The 15,305-nt window shown below is 40.0% G+C and overlaps 1 non-coding gene and 1 pseudogene across 1 annotated transcript; both read left to right on the forward strand.

The window, feature by feature from the left end:
- The first annotated feature begins 331 nt into the window (after positions 1–331).
- On the forward strand, positions 332–2,005 carry LOC109675984 (prolyl hydroxylase EGLN3 pseudogene; annotated as a pseudogene).
- An 11,327-nt stretch (positions 2,006–13,332) lies between these two features.
- Positions 13,333–13,438, forward strand: LOC141422064 (U6 spliceosomal RNA). The gene has a single exon (XR_012446726.1). It is a non-coding gene; the product is annotated as a U6 spliceosomal RNA (small nuclear RNA).
- Positions 13,439–15,305: the final 1,867 nt, after the last annotated feature.

A 15,305-nucleotide genomic window follows, 5' to 3' on the forward strand; every position in this document is an offset into this window, starting at 1 on the left:
GGTATATACCCAAGAGAACAGAAAACAAGGTGCTTGAACAAAAACTTATACATGATTGTTCATAGCAGGATGTTCAGTTCTAGCCAGAACTGAAATGACTCAAATGATGAATGAATGAATACACAAATGTGGTATATCCATTCAATGGAATATTATTTGGCCATGAAAAGAAGTAGTGCAGATTCATGGTAAAACAGAGGGACTTCAAAAAATATCATTAAGAGAAAGAAGCCAGACGGTGGCTCGGAACCGTGGCCTCCGCAGGTTGCTGAACCCCAACCCCGCTCCCCGCGATCGAGTAGGTCGCTCTCTCACTCTGCGTGCACCGGGGTTGCCCATCTCGGCTCTGTGGGCGACGTGCCTCTGGGACGCATCATGAGACTCGATCTGGAGAAAATCGCCCTGGAGTACGTTGTTCCTTGTCTGCACGAGGTCGGCTTCTGCTACCTGGATAACTTCCTGGGAGAGGTGGTGGGCGACTGCGTCCTGGAGCGGGTCCTGCGGGACGGCCAGCTGGCGGGCCGTGCGCCAGTGTCTCCAAGCGGTATCTACTGGGCGACCAGATCACGTGGATCGGGGGCTGCGAGGCCATCACCTTCCTCCTGTCCCTCATCGATGGGCTGGTCCTGTACTGCGGTAGCTGGCTGGGCAAGTACTATGTCAAGGAGAGGTCCAAGGCAATGGTGGCTTGCTATCCAGGAAATGGAACAGGTTATGTTCGCCATGTGGACAACCCCAATGGTGATGGCCGTTGCCTCACCTGCATCTATTACCTGAACAAGAATTGGGATGCCAAGTTACATGGCGGTATCCTGTGGATATTTCCAGAAGGGAAGTCATTCATAGCAGATGTGGAGCCCATTTTTGACAGACTCCTGTTCTTCTGGTCAGACCGTAGGAACCCACATGAAGTCCAGCCTTCCTATGCGACCAGATACGCTATGACTGTTTGGTACTTTGATGCTGAAGAAAGGGCAGAAGCCAAAAAGAAATTCAGGAATTTAACTAGGAAAACTGAATCTGCCCTTGCTGAAGACTGACTATGTCTGAAATCCACTGGCCTGGTTCATTTTAATAATGGTCCTGAACTCTTTATGAGTTGAGATCCAAAGACGGCTTCTTCCATGAGCATAAATTCCCCGCTCCACTGCTTGCGTCATCCACATCCCTGTCTTGTGTGTGGTACTTCACGTTTTCTTGCCAGGACTGCATCAACCTTCAGACATTCTCTTCACCAGATGAACTTGATTGCTGACTCCAGAAATACCCGCAGATAACTTTGTTGGCCAGTGGTTTAACTGAGAAATTTGGGAATATTGACTATCAAAACAATAACCTGGGAGCAAAGGAGTGAATCTTATTTGCACTTTATGAACACTTTCTGATTTAAAAGGAGGGTGGCAAAAAACAAAACAAAAAAAATTGCTGACAGATATCACAGAGAGGCATCAGTGAAGCCTTAACAGCAGGAAGCAGAAATTTGTGTCATCCGAACAATGTCCAGATGTTGCTAATCCAGGGCTGTTGGGGTCTCTAGAGAATTACCACAACCTAATGACATTATTACCTCTGAAAAGGGCTGCTGTCATAGTGATCAATTTGTAAGTGTCTCATGGGTGGACACACTTTTTTCCTGGTCCTTCAACCTGGACGTTCTGCCCCATTTTGCTAAAAGTAATGAATTCTGATGGAAGATGTAGCATCATTTATTCTCTATTTCCACTTCTTACTTGGAGTACCTAGTTACCCAGAGAACTAAAACTTGATATGGATGGTTTTGGTTGCTTTGTTGGAATGGGAAGTCAAATTTAAATAAAAAGATAAAAATCTGTCTGGTAACATAGTGTCAGCCTCTGGTAACAGTGTGGAAAGAGCTAGACCTACTGATAAACAACAAATGTGCATATAAATCCTTGGAGGGAAGATGGAGTTGAAAGTGTGGGCTTGCCTGTTTTTTTTCAGTATTCCTTTCTAATGAGCTCACCCTACTTTAACAAAATTAAAAAGGGTGCTGTATTTTTTAAAGGAAATGTGAATAAAACAACAACAACAACAAAAAAAAAAGAAAGAAGCCAGAAAAGGTCATATATTACATTAAATTTATATGTAATTATATGAAGTATTTGAAATAGGCAAAACTATAGGACAGAAAATACATTAGTGGTTGTAGGGGATAGGGGAAGGGAAAAAGGGAATAACTTCTAATAGGTATGGGGGTTCTTTTTGAGGTACAGTGTTTTAAAATTAGTGATTTTGGTTGCATAATTCTGTGAATATACTAAAACACATTGAATTGTGTTCTTTAAAAGGGTGACTGTTTGGGATAGTGGTAGAGCACCTGCTTAACAAGCACAAGGCCCTGAGTTCAAACCCCAGTGCCACCAAAAGAAATTTTTTTGGTGCATCAATGATTTCTTAATACTGCTATTATTTTAAAAAGCAATTAGCAAAAGAAGGGGCAGGCTGTGACAGAGTCTGGCTCACCATTAGCAAGCCTGTGCCGCATTCTTTCTGAGTGCACGGCGGCAGCTTCTGTCTTCCCCTTTCAAATGAGCCTGAAGATTTTAGTTCCAATTTGTTATTTAGCTACCAGAATCAGGTATGGTTATTACTGATGTTTTGGGAATGTTTTCTTAGATTTGCCCACATATTTATCAGTATTTTTGCTTGCTATAAGTTCTTGAAATGAATTCCTTGCTTCTCAGTACAATTTTCTTCTTCCTAAATACATACTTCAGCTATTTCTTTAATTTGAGGCTATTCATGGTGAACTCTCTCAGTGTACTATCTAAGATGTCTTTATTTTACTGCTTGAAAGATAGCTAGGTAAAAAGTTGTAGGCTAAGAATTATTTTTTCTCAACTTTTAGAAGTTATAATCTGATTACTCTCTGGTAGAAGTGGTTGCTGCTGAGAACTTTCCTACTGGTCTAATTTGTCATTTTTTTTTTTTTTTGGTAGGCAACCTGTCTCTCTAGTCTTTGGTTGTTTTCAAGATCTAGAAAACAGCTGAGTGTAAATTCATTTCTTTTATTTTTTTGATGTTCTTTGGTATTCTTGAATATAAAAATTAACATCTTTCATTAATTCTGGAAAATTCTCAACCAGGATTTTCTTGCCTAACTCCCTGTTCTTTTTATTTTCTCCCTTAGAGATTCTTAGTCCAAAATTTGGATCATATCATCCCCCTTCCACATTTTCTAAACTCTTACATGTTTTCCACTTCGTTTTCTCTCTGAGCTCTATTTTTTAATTTTCCTGATAAAAGATAAGCAAAAAAGTGACTATTATGGCTTGAATATGAAATGCACCTCATAGGCTCATGCATTGAACACTTGGTCCCCAGCTGGTGACTCTATTTTGAGTGGTTCTGGTAACTTTAGGAGGCGGGGCTAGCTGCAGGATGTAGGTCACAGAGTGTGTGTGTGTGTGTGTGTGTGTGTGTGTGTGTGTGTGTGTATGTGCCTTGGAAGGGTCTAAGTTGATCCTAGTCCTGTTCTAATTTTTGGCTTTTTGCCCACCATGTGGTAGAAGGTGTTCTACCATGGGCTCCTGCCACCAAACATGTGGACCAAGCAACAATGAACTTTGAGCCCTCAGAAACAAAAAGTCAATATAAATCTTTGTGCATTGAAGTTGTTTCTGCCAGGTATTTGGTCACAATTATGACAAAAGTAACTAACACATGATTTTTTTTGTCTCTTCAGCTTTTGAAATAAGAACCTTTACCTTATGTTTTGTTTCACTATTTTTGCTTCATATCTAATCATTATTTGGAGATTCCTAGGATTCTAATTATTGTTTCTTAGAGATTTTGCTTATTGTGACTTGTTTCCCTAAGCGGTTTTGTGATTATTGCATATTGAGCCCATTTTCATTGGGCTTTTTACATGGGAAGCTTGGGTTGTCTAGGTTGACTGGATTGACATTTCCTTTCAGGTGCCTTAGGGTATGTTACAAGCCAGGCACCATTTTTATGCTGATATCTCAACTTAATAGTTCCTGGACCATGACGAAGACCTGGGCTTCCATATTCTCCAGTGTCACAGAAGGCTTTTTCGTTTTGTTTTTAAACCTGGAATACAGGCTAGGATTAACAAAATATTACTATGGGATGGAGCTTTGATTGTTTTCAAACTTACTTTTTCTTTGAAATTATAATTTTTGAAAATTTCTGATTTATAAGTTGGGCTGTATTACAGTGACTCATATTTAGGTCTAAGGCTTTGTTTTAGACCACTTGATTTGGATGAATAGTGAATGTTCTGAAGACAATGAGGTCAAAACTCAGAGATGACTTACTACACTGCTTTTTCAGTTTTCTCTTTATTTTTGGCCTAGGAACTTTCATTTGTTATTATTATTATTGTTTTAATGAGAGCAGCTCTTCATTAAAGAGAATTTAAAAATGATCCATATTTTCAGATGTTTTGTAGTGGTGGATTTTCTCAGGAAATATAAGCAATCATATTGATAGAAATGAAAGTTAGGTTACATTTTGTAAGAGATGTTGCTTCCTAGTGGATATCTCTGTATATCTGATAAAGTCATCCAGATCCTCTCACAATATTATTTTGGCCCCCCTTTGATATGGAATTTTGAACCATAGCATGAAGCTGAATGAATTTTAAAATGTTGGGCTTGCAAAAAAATAGTATGAATAAAATGTAGGATGGGATGAGAGCTATGTATACTTTACTGAAAAGTTATGTTAAATAAAATTATGTCCAGTATATCATAAATGGCATATAGTGATGATGGTTTAACCTGCCAGTTTCTCATCAAGAAACTGGTGAAAACTCTTTATCACGCACACCTGAGTGAATAGAACTTGTTCAAGTCCATCAAAGGTTCTCCTTATTACATTACCAAATGCTGCTGCTCCTTTCCTAAACACCCCCTTCTTTATAGTTTGGGTCATTCTGTGCTGGAGTGGGGATTGTGTCTTATGTCACGGACTTTAAACTACCAGAAAATGCTCAGACTCTTTTTTGTACTTGTTCAAAGTTCTCCTTATCAACACACTGTTTATCCATTGCATTTCTAAGGGAGTTGGCACTCTGCACTGTGCTCTGAAGAATCTGGAATTGATGGTTTGATAATCTGGGAATATATTCGCCATATATTTGCTTATCTTTGAAACATTTGTGTATTTCTGATCTGAGCCAAGTGAGAGTCTGCCATCTCTGTCCACCTGCCTCTCGTCTTGTCAATGGAAGTATACTCATTTATGACAGATGGAGAAACTCTTTGATGGGGATCTGACCTGAAAGTACATTTTCTGTTGAGCACAATGTGCGATGTCAAGCCCTTTCTTGCATAGAAACATTTAACATTCTGCTTATTTGCAGAAGCTCAAAGGAGTTTGAGGTTAACCATTTTATTATTGTTCTTGAATGGGTATCATAAGCTCTCAGAATTTGGGTTTGCATGGCCCATTCATGCCACAGGAACCCAGGTATTCACACAGGAGGCAATTGAAATATTTTCTTTTGTTATCTTTGACACTATAAATACTCTGTAGCTTTAGCATGTACCTTTGAAAGACTGAACCTCTTTGCTTCTAGATTTGACCACATCAGAAGGATCACTTATTAATCCTAGAATCACTTTCACTATAATGTTTCTATTATAGAAGGAAGATGGGAGTGGAATTTACATTCCAACCAAAAGCAAAAAGAGCAATATTTAGTCTCAGCTAACAGACTTTCCTGACGCCCTATTGTAACTTAAGCACACTGGTGGCAGCTTTTTACTCACAAAATATACTTGTTACAGAGCACATACCACTAAATGAACCAAATGTACAAAGTGGGGTTTTCTGTTTAAATAAATAAGCACCATTTGACATCTGGTGAAAATATCTCTGAAGCACCCTTTGTTCTCTTAAGCTTACATCCATGAGGTTTGAAAGTTGAGAAACTGCCCTCTTAGGAAATGAAGCACATGAAGAAGCATGACTATTAGTTTTTCTTTGCTGCAAATGTCTGAAAATTTCACATCTAGAGTCTGTAGTTATTATAGGGTTTGGCGTGTGGGTGGCTGAAAATATGGTACTTGGCCTTTTGGTGCCAAACTTTCACGCAGCTTCAGCTGTCTGTATACAAAAGACATGGCAGAATGTGTTGCTTTACTTTTAATATTCGGAATTGTTCACTGTGCCAGTGGAATAGTGAATATGTGGATAGTACTGTTGATCTTGGAGCCTGCCAGTCTCATAGAATCTTAATTGATGAAAGTGAGTATGTGGGTGGAGGATGGCTCAGTGAGAGTCTGCAAATTAGAAGAATGATGCCCTTGGTGCCATTTCCTCCTAAATCCCCTTCTCACCCCCTCACCCAATTTCTCAGTTCCCCTTTTTTTCCTGCCTCAAATGAATGTCTTTGGCTTACTTTGGTCCCTGATTCTCAAAAAAAAATTTTAAAGTCTCCATGTGGCCATTATTTGGTTGAAATTTCTTGACATTTTTTAAGGTTTTAGGAAATGAAAAAAAAAATGGAAGACTTCAGCTTGTGGACACTCTTCACTGGAGCTCTGATATCATGTATGCCTTGAACTTGGAATGAGCCATGAGCTATGAAATGTGATATCTGTGTGTTTCTGTTTTCCTTCCTTGGCTTTCTCCTTCCCCTTCTCACAAATTTCTTCTAGTTGTGTTCTTTCTCTGCATTTGGATCTAGTTAAAATGGGGAACCATTAAAGTCTTAGGGAAGAATGACTGAATGACTAGGTTGTATTACCTATAGAAGGGATGAATATTATATCTCTGGGGAGGTTTTTTTTTTTTAAATAGTGTTAATTATGACTTCCTGGGATAAATCCTTGTGTAGTCCTATCTTGCAGCTGGGACCTGGGCAATGGCCACTTGTGCTGTGAATGTAACACACATCGTGTTCCTCCTGTCAAAGGTGACTTCTGTGTGTGGATTCCAACCTAGATGGATGTGAAGAAAAATAAAACAGATTCTTTTCTCCTTAGATGTTCTCTGTCCACTGGAGGAAAGGCAAGCTACCTGATTTGTGAAACTGCAAAATCACAATACTGGGTTCTTGTTTAAGTTATTAAGAATTTTAATATTTGGTAGTGGAGCACCAAATCAAGTGAGGGGCTTTCCCAGTGTAGGGCTCCTGAAAGTTGAAAAACTCATATACCATAAGGCTGGCCCAGAGTTAGAAACAGAGAGAATATATATTAGATGGATCTGGTCTGAGAAGGGCCCAGAAGAGCCTGTGGGCAGTCTCCTGGTGCCATCCAGGAGAAAGTGATCTGCTTAACTGGAGGAGAAGTGAGAAGTAGCCTTTCCTCTGAGATGTCCCTATCTCATGTCAGTGTCACCAGTGGACTTCAGAAATAGTTCTCATTTCTTCTCTTCTACAACACAATAATCGAACAGCTTTGTCTTGCCATACTGAGTTTGTGCATACATGGCTATGTATATATATGTACATATATGTATACATATGTGTGTATGTGTATGTATGTGGTGCTGGGGATTGACTCATGCTAGGACCATGCTAGGCAAACACTCTACCACTGAGCTACAACTCCAGCCCTTGGTTTTTTGAGAAGGGTCTTGCTGTGTAGCTCAGGCTAGCTTCAGTCTTGCTGTGTAGCCCAGACTGACTCTGAACTAGTTTTTCTTGCCTCAGCCTCCTAAGTGTGAGTTTATTTTAATATTAAAATCCTTCATGATCTATAAAAAATCATTGTGCAAAAATTAATATGTACTGGGCCTCACACTTGCTAAGTGGGTGCTCTACCACTTAAGCCACTCTGCCAGCTCTGTTTTGTGTTGGGTATTTTTGAGATAGGGTCTTGCTTTTACTTTGCCTGAGCTGGTCTTGAACCTTGATCCTCCTGATCTCTGCCTCCTGCATAGCGAGGATTACAGGTGTGAGCCACTGGTGCCCAATTTAGCACAATATTTTTAAGAAGTCAGTGAGGAAAATAAAGCAAAGATAATGAAAAAGGAAGGGACAGTAAGTGAAGCCAATACTGACATAATTACATAATGTACATTGTTTGATACACTTTATATTTGTAGTGGTTGGCTGCAAATTTCTTATTTTTTATTGTGATGAAGTATATATATGTATATATAATATAAAATTTACTCTTAATCATTTTTAAGTGCACAGTAGTATTAGGTACACTTACAGTGCTGTGTGGCCATCATGACCACTGTCCTCTTCCATAACGCTTATTCATCTTGCACAACTGACACTCAGAGCTGGTTAACAAGTATTCCCCTTTTCTTCCTCCTCATGACACCTCCCAGCCCCTGACAACTGCCATTCTACTTTCTGTCTCTGAGCATTTAGTTACTCTAGGCAATTCATGTAAGTGGAATCATCACAGTATTTATCTTTTTCGGTCTGGCTTATTTCTTTTAGTGTAATGTTTTCAAAGTTCATCCACATTGTAGCATGCAGTGGAATTCCCTTCCTTTTTAAGGCTGAATAATATTCCATTGTGGGTATGTGTCAAACATGGTTTATCTGTTCATCTGTTGACAGATACTTGAATTGTTTCCACTTTTTGGCTATGAAAAATAGTGCTGCTCTGAACAAGGGTGTCCAAGTATTTATTTGAGCTCCTGCTTTCAGTTCTTTTGGGTACACATTAAGTGGAATTGCTGGACTATATGGTGGCTCTATGTTTAGTTTTTTTAAAAACACTTTTATTAGGATATATTTATTGTACAGGGGGGATTCATTGTGACAATTCTAAATAGGCTTATATTGTACATTGGTTAGATCACCTATGTTTTGTTTTTAAAGAAACAGTAGATCTAACTTTGAGATTTCTATTGGCCATTGCAAGGAAGAAAATAATAAACTTTATGATTCACAGGGCTCCCAAGGCAAACACAGATGAGACTAGAGAAAACTCTCCTGTGGGTACTTGTCAACAAGGCAGTATTAGGATATTGATTGATACAATCCACACAGCCTTGGAGTCAATGTAACAGTACTTCCTGAGGCCATTGGGCTAGCTCATGGCACTGTGCCAAAGCACAAGTCGGTGAATGCAGACAGAGTGGTTCTGGCTTGGAGAGGCACTGGATCCTCAGAGAATGGAAATTCAAAAGAAAAAAGATAAACAGCAAGGAGAAGGAAATTAAGAAACAAGTCTAAGTATACAAGGGACTTTTCCTTAAAGCACTCTTAGCACTTTGCAGTTTAGAAGAGAACATTCCCCTACATGCCCACCCCCCCCCTCATACCAAACAGCCCTTCGTTTCTGTCTGTAGCAAACCATATTACAGATTAACCATGGCATCCATAAACTTCAAGGGGGCCATCCAGGCTGCCTTACTGCTGCTTAATGTCCTGTATTGAGCTGACTCTTCCTGCAGTGCCTATCTAGTGTTGTTTTTATTAGAAATTCACCCTGCCTTGTCTATTGGTGGAAAGCAGAGGGAAATTACATCCCAGAGCTTGGCTAGCCCATAAAATGGCAGAGATGCCTGAGGAAGACTGCCCTGAAGCCCAGCCCTGGCTGCCTGAACTTAATGAAATGCATGACTACAGCAGATAATAATAGTCGTGGCCATGGCTCCTCACGGCTCCCGGGTGATTTGGTGCCATCAGGAGGAGTGTGCTGTCCGCTGACATCCCAGGAGGCGAACGGCATCCATGACTGTGGGGCCTGATTGGGGCAGTGAAATATTGCTGGCAAAAATTAAAAGGTCCCCGTGTCAAAATAATTCATGATATGCATATCTTCCATTCTGATGAAACGGCTGATATCTGGATTAGCAAGATAATAAAACTGATCAGGCTACAGTTAAACAATTTAAGTTGGAGAGCTGTTCATTTTGTAGGTGTCATTTGTCAGATCAAGGGGTCAAAGCAGAATGAAAAGCTCTCCCCCGTAACCTTCCCCTGATGTGGATCTGGACTGTTCTTCATGATTTGTCTAAAGTTTTCATCATTGGGCTGCCGACTAGCATTACTGCGGCAGGCTGTATTCTGACATTCAAATTCCCGGAGTGACAGGCTATTAGGAGAGGGAAGTGGTTCTTCATACATTAAGCTCCATATCTCTGACCTGTAATGTGAACTGATAGTGATATTGTAATTGAGTGAGTCTGAAAAATCGGAGGGGGGGAAGTTTTATTAAAACATGGGACTAGAAAGGAAAGCATTTATATTTCTGATGATTTGTGGGTTTGTAAAATAAGCTTTTTGGTGCTGATTTATTTTCTATTTCTGTAAGGCTGAGGGGAGTGTGTCGTGTTTATTTGGTGTACCCGTAATTTGAGATAACACTGACTCTCCTCCGGCCTCCTTTCCACATGCTGAGCAGGCACAGATCAGAAGAGATTTGTTCTATAAAGGACGATTGCTTTAAAATGAACAAAATGGACCCAAGTAGAACCTGAGGTCAGGGCTGCCACTCAATATCTTTGCCTCTTTGCTCCAGCTTCGTACACAGCTGCCCCAGCACCTGAACACTGTCTCCTTCATAAGCCAGGGCAAAGGTCTGGGGAGGAGCAGCCTTGGTGATTGGTGTCGGGGACTTCTTTGTGGGGCAGTGTTTTGCACTGCGTGGTTAATTTAATGTACATTAATGGGGTCTCAGGTGATTCCTTTCAAGCTTCTTGAGAAATACCCTAGTCTAACTGAGTGTTAGCGATACACACCTGTAATCTCAACACTCAGAGGGCTAAAACAGGAGGATTGGGAATCAGAGGCCAGCCTGAGCTACATAGTCAGACCCTCTCCAAAACAAAACAAAACAAAAACCCCTAAGAAACAAAAAAAGAAATTTCAGGCAAATTGCTAGATTCAAAGGTGGCTGTGGAATTCCCAAAACAGCCTGATTCTTTGGTGACTATGAAGAAACTCAGTCTTGTGAGTGCATGTATGTGCATTTTGAGCATGTGTGCAGGTGCATGCATGCATATTGTATCCATATGCTTAAACATGTTTGTGTATGTGTATAACTTCTCTTTCTCTCTCTCTCTTCCTCTCCCTCTTTTCCTCCCTCCCTCTTTCCCTCCCTCCCTCTCAGGCTCTGCTACTGATTTAGGGGAAAGAATTGCCCAGAGAAAGTTAGAATGTGTGCTATAGACATTTGAAAACTGAGACTCTGGGGTGAATTTTAGCATTGACACACTAAGTGTTCTTGGGCAAATTAACCAGCACTTCCATCTGTAGGGTGGTGAAAACAGTTGTCATGGTGCTATGGCAAAGCACAAATGACATGGTGGGCATGAGGACCAGTGTAAATGGCTATAAGAACATATGATGCTATCATTAATATGAACAGCACTGACAAATGCTTGGCCCCCCATAAATGTAAGGGCTCATCTACATTTATTGAATATTATCAGCAAATCATTGTATTAGCAATCTTTCTTCATTGTTATATTAATCTCATATTCTTCAAAATATGAGGTATATTTTATAAAAAACACATCCCAAATGAAAGATAGTGCCTTTAAACATTTTAGGAAGTTATCTATGTATTCTTGCCATTACAATAGTCAGTTTTTCATTTTGTAAAACTTTTTGGGTAAAAGCTATATGTGCAAAAGAGACATCACAGCCTTTGCCAAAATTGAAGCTAGAAAATATTGTTCTTCTTGTTTTACAAGGGAATTGTAAATGCCAGAAGTAAGTTAGGAACAAGGGGCAGTGGAGGCAAGGACAGTACAGGATATTTGGCTTAAGAAACTGGGTGAATGAACGTTGGGGCAGTTTTTAGAGATAATAGATGCTGGGAAAGAGATAGTTTCTGGGCATAAAAATTTAGTTCTATGCTGGGCACCATGGTTCATGCCTCTAATCCCAGCTACTTGAGAAGTAGAGATTGAGAAGATCAGGGTTTGAGGCCAGCCTGGGCCAAAAGTTAGTGAGACCCCATTTCAACAAACAAGCTGGGGTGTGTTAGCTCACACCTGTTACCCCAACTGTGGCAGAGGCATAGATAGGAGGAATATGGTCCAAGGCCAGCCCAGGAAAAAAATGTGAGATCCTACTTGAAAAATAACTAAAGCACAAATAGGCTGGCTCAAGTGGTAGAGCCTAGCAAGTGCAAGGCCCCGAGTTCAAACCTTAGTACTGCCAAAAAAATTAAAAAAAAAAGTTAAGAGTTCTGTTTAGGGTGTATTAAGTTTAAAATGCCTTTTATATGTTTTTCACTTATAAGTTTGAATGACGCACTTTTATATTCATTGAAGGAAGTAGTTGTGTGGCGTGATATAGTTATAACCCCCACCTGTGTGCATTGTGTGATAGTTTTTTTCCTTCATTTTTTTCTTTTTTTGAGTGGTACTGTGGTTTGAACTCAGAGCCTTGTGCTTGCTAAGCAGGAGCTCTACCACTTCGGCCACACCTCCTATTCTTTTTTGCTTTACTTTATTTTTTGGATAGCGTCTTGCTTTTTGCCCAGGGCAGCCTTAGACCTTGAGATCCTTCTATCTCCATCTCCCAAGTGACTGGGATTACAGAAGTATACCACCATGCACAGCTTCTGAGTTTTTTAGATCTACCAGAAGTCTGGGATTCAAAAATAGGCAAGTCAAGTCTGGTTGCAATTTAGTGAGCCACCCAGAAACAATGAAGTTTTCAGTTACCAAAGGATCCCTGGATGGAGCTTAATCCCAGGTACTAGGATCTTGAGTGGCCAGAGTACAACTCTCTATGCCTTGGTCATGAGGATGTGTGTGTACAAGCCACTGGCCTCCAAGTCTGATGACTAGGAGGAAAAACAGAATTGCGGGGAAGAATTTGGGTAAACATGACAGGTAAATAAAATATTTTTTGTGCCTCCCCAGTTTTACATTTGTCTGAGGTCACTGTGGTAGCCATCTAGTTTTACTGTCCCTTGAGCTAACTTCCATACTTGGAAGGGCTGGCTTCTTTCGAGCTACCCACAGCAGTGTTGAATTTTGAGTTAGCAAGACCAAGGACTTGTTAGTAGCAGGTGTGAGAGGGTCCGTTAATAACCTGGTTCCCAGTTTTGGTGTATTTTAGAAGTTAATTTAGGAATGGGACTGGGCTTCCATAAGGTGATCAATGAGTATAATTCTGCTTTACTTATAATTTGAAAAATACATAAAATTTAAAAAATTGTGTTCAGGCAGCATCATCAATATCTCTGTGCTTGTGTGAGAGAATCAGAGGGAGGATGGAACAGCTGACAGTAATCCAGTCTTGCTATCACTGTGACGTTTTCATGGGATCCCCGTACGTGATTGATTGGTGAATTTCTGAAGATGTGATCACTCTCATTGCCAGAAGCACTGTTGAGTTGAGCAAGCTTCCTGAACTGATATACTCCTGTGCTTATTTGCAGACAGTTTCATAAAAGTCAAGGTCAAGTGCTCACTTTTGCAGCACATATACTAAAATTAGAACAGTGCAGATAAGATTAACATGGCCCCGCACAAGCATGGACCCCAAATTTGTGAAGCAGTATATATGTACTTATATAGGTGGGACTGGGTTTGAACTCAGGGCTTTGCTATTGCAAAGCAGGTGCTTTGCTGCTTGGCCACACCTCCAGTCCATTTTTCTCTGGTTATTCTGGAGGTGGAGTAGCTTGAACTATTCACCTGTGGTAGCCTTGAACCATGATCCTCTGGATCTCAGCTCCCAAGCAACTAAGATTGCAGGCATGAGCCACCAACACCCAGAGATGTATATGTTTTTAAATGTTACGTTGTACTCCATAAATATATACATTTACTATACATGAATTTTTAAAACAAACTTGGTGGCATATGTGAACAATTTTTGCTTAAAGAAAGGGAAGTAAACTTGGGAGAAAAGAAGGCAATTAATTGAAGTTGGTCAACTTAACATTTATGTTGAAAATAGAACAATTTGATATAAATATCTTATAAGGACCAATATACATAATGGTCTCATGTATGTTAGGTATAATGTTATTTACATATTTCAAATGCTGCAATTATTGTTTGGTTTAGCGAATAATACAATGCTTAGTCCAGATGTGAAATCTTTAATCAGGTGTTGAATGTAGATTAGAGGCTTTGCGGTGCCTTGATAAAATGTCTATAAACTGATCAATTGTAGGCTTGAAACATTTCTGGATTTTCCAGGGTGAATGGTAATGTGGATACCACTCTAAGAGGACCTAATTTAGTTCCAAGTAGCTCTCATAAAGCATATCTCTTCTTGTCATTTCTCATTTTCAACCTTTTGTTGACACATTCCTTCTCCTTATTTTCATTACCTCATTTTCTTTACTCCTATAATAGATGGAAGGAAACATTTGTAAATATTATCATCCAATCATGCTAGAAAACTAGGGCTGTTGAGGATTATGGTTTGAAATAGTCTGAGGGAAGATATAGCCCAACTTAGTTTCATGGAGATCATTTTTATTCTTATATACATTGGTGAAAATATCGGCAACATTTCAAACAAAACAAATGAAGTACCATAGGGCTGCTTTCTGAAGGGCCTAGAGTCTTGAACCTGGCAGCCTGGGTTCTAGTCCCTGTACTATCACTTACTAGCTATGTGACCTTGGTTGGGACACTGTGCTCCCATTTCTCTGTCTGTACAGGGGGGAACAATGACAAAGAATAATTCTCTCACAGGGTTTGTGTGAGGCATAAACTAGCTTAATCAATGCACTTAGGCTAGTGTTAGCTACTGCTGTTATTGTTCACAATTTTCCCTTACAGATTTATTGACTTCTGGCTCTTGGTTTGATAGGTCTCTGCTCTTCTTTGGACATCTAGAGTAGGTGTCAGCTGTAATCTTATTGCAACTGCAGCATTTTGCTTTAATTCCTTATTAGCCAGGCTGTTAAACATCTTCTTAAGGCACTGGAATAGAAGTTTTTTGTAGATCAAACTCTAGGAGGGGAGGGCGAAATGGAGGAAAATGAGAGGATGATCTGTGAGGGTCAGGGGAGCTGTCAAGAGTTGTGGCTGCAGGGAACCTAGTGCTGGGCTGTGTTAAGACTCAGTCCCTGTGGTGCTAGCATCTGGCAGAGCTGCTCCTGGGTCATTCCTTCTTCAGGAACAAGGGAGCAGTATGTACATGTGGGTTCTGTGTCTCGCCTCCAGGGGGCGACACCCACAGCCCTGGTCATTTGTATCCTCAGGCTTTCCTCTGCTCCTTATTTCCTTTCTGAAATACGTTGTTTTTCAGAATTTGGGTGTAAACTTGGCCAGACTTGTTGTCATTTTAATATAAATTATTTTAGTTTTTCACAAAATCTGTAATTTATTTTGACTTTCTAATAAATAGGGGGAAAATCTCTTATTTCCATATGGACTGAGCATTTCAGAGGTGTTTCTCATGGCTCAGCCCCACA

The sequence above is a fragment of the Castor canadensis genome, chromosome 3 (assembly GCF_047511655.1).
Source record: "Castor canadensis chromosome 3, mCasCan1.hap1v2, whole genome shotgun sequence".
Classification (NCBI taxonomy): domain Eukaryota; kingdom Metazoa; phylum Chordata; class Mammalia; order Rodentia; family Castoridae; genus Castor; species Castor canadensis.